The following is a 3,556-nucleotide window of genomic DNA, read 5'->3' as shown; positions in this document are numbered from 1 at the left end:
TACATATATATATATACATACATATTATATATTTATCTATAATATATATATATATATATATATATATATATATATATATATATATATATATGTGTGTGTGTGTGTGTGTGTGTGTGTGTGTGTGTGTGTGTATGTGTGTGTGTGTAGATGAATGAGAGAGAGAGAGAGAGAGAGAGAGACAGACAGACAGACAGACAGACAGACAGACAGACAGAGAGAAAGCATATTCAGCTAATTTCCAAACAAAAGTTTTGATAAAAATAAGATGAAATAAAATAAAATTGAATTTCAATTCGAAGCAAACACCCTGTGAATGACAATCATAAAGAAATGAAGTATCAGAGAAGGATAAAGATATTCTATTAATGAATGTAATTGACAGATATTTAATTCGAACATTGATTTATGTGGTGGAAATAGACCCTTGGCCACTATAATAAGATGTAGCGTAAGTATGAACAGAAATTAGTCATAATGAGAGAGCTGATATTTTATGAATAAGGAGCTGATTTAAACATTTTGGTTACTCGGGGAGTAAAACTACAAACTATATTTCTGTTGTTGTTTCTGGGGGGTAGGAAAACGTAAAGAGGGTTTGAAAAATATATTTATCATCAAGTTAAAGATACAGGAATGTTATTATAGGATATTTATATGATTCATTTATTAGAATGAAAATGTAAAAAATGAATAATGTGCCTTTAAACAATAAAGAACAATTAGGTAAACCTTATTTGCTACATATCTTGAGAGCCTACAATCCCAAAAAATTTAGGATAAGTATGATACACGAGAAAAAAAAATTCAGTTCTTACATATGATTTCAGTACAGTGTATGATAAGATCTTCATTACAGACTGAAAAATGTGTTTAACAGTGTTTAGTAATGAGCGACCTGAGAAAAACAGACTGAAATGTATTACTTTAAATAAGTTAGGCGCAATTAGAATAATAATAATGGTGTGCTAATGCATTTCAATTCAAGGTCTTCGGATCTAGCTAATCATTCGTAAGTTTAGTTGCAACAGAAACTCCAGTGATGATGGGAACTGAGGCCTACTGAACGCTGTGGTTTCCCTGTACATACTTGAGATGTTTCAACTTACAATTCGATATCTACTTAAACTTTTACTGCTACTTTATATTTGTTTCATTTCCCCTATAGGGAACAATCCAAACCTTCCTTTCTTTCCACATGAATTGTGTGTCCGTGTTTTGATATAAGTGAGTTTGCGGTATATATAAGTCAGTGAGAAGTCTATCCAATGTGTGCGTTTGCAGGTAATTATACAAAGTAGTTCAATGTCATATACTCCTTAATTTCACTTAAACAGAGCAATATACGTCAGCAGTCTTTCCCTACTATTGCAATGATTTAGGTCGACTTTGCTGAAATTATTCAAACATTATATCACGGTTGGAGCTGTTATGAAGCACAACAGTCAATCTCATATCTAAAAATCTAACAAGACTTTTAGGAAAACTTTAAATCTCACAAAGTTCCCTTAAAAGTTAGCACTGATAACCAGGTTTTACCAAGAGCCTTCAGAAGTTACACAATCTCATTGGAGAAGTTTCTTTGCGCGGAAAATATTTAAGAATTTCAAGCTTGAGCGTAAATACCTCGAGATATAAAGCCTAGTTGGGGATCTAGCCAGCCAGCACTTCTTTAGCTTTCGATCAGTACGTTTTTATAATGCAAAGAAAAACAGAGCAAGGCGTGATCCGACCTCCAGTTTACTCGGAGAGCGCGCTAAAATCTACGGTCAAATAGACCGTTGTTTCACCAACGAAAATCAAAATGAATACGCTATATTACATTGGAAATAATTGTTTTGTACTGTTTAACATCTACATTATTCATTTGTTACACTATGATTCTGATAAATAAATCATATATATCCTATCCTAAAATTCCTGTATCTTTAGCTCAACGTGAGCTGATGTTGTTGTCATAAAAGACAATGAACTTCACTTTACGCTGACGGAGAAATTGATTTAATCTTTAACACGTAAAAGTTTTTCTTGTACAACATATAATGCTGTATAAAACCATCAGCTTTGACAGGCGGCTCTTAAGTCGCTCACCAGATCCAACAAAGTGAGGGTGCGTCCCATAGCTCCGGAAAGCGCTGCCAGATGCACGATCCATGGTTAACTTTATCCTTAAATAAAACAAAAATTACTAAGGTTAGAGGGGTGCAATTTGGTATGTTTGATGATTGGAGAGTGTATGATCAAAATACCAATTTGCAGCCCTCTAGCGTCATTAGTTTTTATTTATTTATTTTTTTTTAGATACGAGGGCGGACAGACAAAGCAGGCACAACAGGTTACTTTTACAGAAAACTAAAAATGGTAATGGGAAGCGTTTTGTATGTATTTCCTCATATACTTAGGTTTGTTTGAGGTTCATACGTGATATACCAAGGACAAATGAAATCAAATGAATATTTAACACATCACTGAAGACGCTTCAGAGGCTTTAAAGAACAGTTAAGTTTCCCACATCTATCTGTTACTGCTGCTGTAGACGCTTTGTACATTTGCTTTAAATACTTCATTTTCCATTACCAAGTACCATAATACAATCATTCTTAAAGGAGACTGGACTGATATTATAATTATAATGAAAGGAAAAATCTTTAAATTAACAAATAAATCGATACATAAGTTAATAATGCAAATGGACACTCAGGAGAGAGAGAGAGAGAGAGAGAGAGAGAGAGAGAGAGAGAGAGAGAGAGAGAGAGAGAGCTCTAATCGGCTAACACTCTCTTTCTTCGCTCATGAAAGAGAAAAAATCACTTCGAGCCCATAATGACCTGTACTTAAAAAATTTATATTTTCAGCAAAGAGAGACGTTAACCATTTACGCTGCAATAGGAAACCTTATCTCAGTCGTTGATCGGCTCTTGAACGTTCACCCGTGGCAACTTTATCGGTGCATGAGAGTTACCTAAGGAATGACTCTGCAACCATTTTACAGGACAGCCGTAAACTCTGCATAATTGTTTTCCTAGCAAAAATCGTTCAAGGCCAAGTATACCTGTCACGAAGAAATGAACTCTCGAGTGACTGATATTTATCTAACCAGTATATGTCCTCAACTAATGGGTATTATGGCTTAGTTATTTCGAAAGTACTTCGGTGGGATAATTCCGAAAGTGTTTTGGTTTCACATCAACATAAATAAATCTGGTGTCAGGTCAATAAAAAAGAATAGATAGGGGGAAATTAAACAGAAAGAAGAAAAGGGGCGGCTTAACTTTGGTAAGGAAATTCTAGTGTTTTGGTTTCAGTTCGACTAAATAAATCTGGTGTCAGGTCAAGAACAAAGAATCGGCCGGGAAAAATTAAACAGAGAGTATGGGGGCCACCACTCCACAAAAAAAAAGGGAGGGGGGAGAGCTTCACTGAAACTCAACAGAATTCCGAAGGCACTACTCATTTCAAAATCAACATGGACGGTCATTATTATAACTCGCTATGTTTAGGAAGAACATCTCTCTCGTGTATCGAAATTAATGTAGGCTTTTGGTGCAGGATGTTCATT

This window comes from Macrobrachium nipponense, chromosome 2 (genome assembly GCF_015104395.2).
Source record: "Macrobrachium nipponense isolate FS-2020 chromosome 2, ASM1510439v2, whole genome shotgun sequence".
NCBI lineage: Eukaryota > Metazoa > Arthropoda > Malacostraca > Decapoda > Palaemonidae > Macrobrachium > Macrobrachium nipponense.
This window is presented reverse-complemented; position numbering follows the sequence as displayed.